Source organism: Saprolegnia diclina, assembly GCF_000281045.1.
Source record: "Saprolegnia diclina VS20 unplaced genomic scaffold supercont1.3, whole genome shotgun sequence".
Taxonomy (NCBI): domain Eukaryota; phylum Oomycota; class Saprolegniomycetes; order Saprolegniales; family Saprolegniaceae; genus Saprolegnia; species Saprolegnia diclina.
Genome location: NW_008246070.1, coordinates 941731 through 942192, shown reverse-complemented (window position 1 = coordinate 942192; position 462 = coordinate 941731).

Genomic DNA, 462 nt, shown 5'->3' with positions numbered 1-462 from the left:
ACGCGGCCGAGGTCGCCGTCCGAGCAAGCAGCCCGCTGCTTACCGTCTTCCAATAGCTGCGTCACGCGTACTATAGCATTGCACTTATATCTTGCAGTGCTGACTCTTGTAGCGTCGTCGGCGACCGGGATTAGCTGCCGTTGCGTGGCAGCAATGCTTGGGCGCGTGTGGAAATCCCCTCGCCAATGAGCCGTATATTAGTTTTCGAGAGGAACTCGCCAAACCCTCTGAAATCCCACTGAAATCCGAACAATCGCGCGCTCAAGCTCAGTCGCCCATGTGATATGCACAAAAATCGAAATTGCTGAACAGGATGGTGCGCGGCGATGCTGCCACGCCCGCTCACGCTTGTCTTTAGGTGTGCACCGGGCGCCGCTTCTACTTTGGCCTCCTCGCGCTCTTCTGCCTCATCGTCGCCGCGTACAGCGTCTTTACGTGGGAGACGGTCGATCTCGCGTGGCT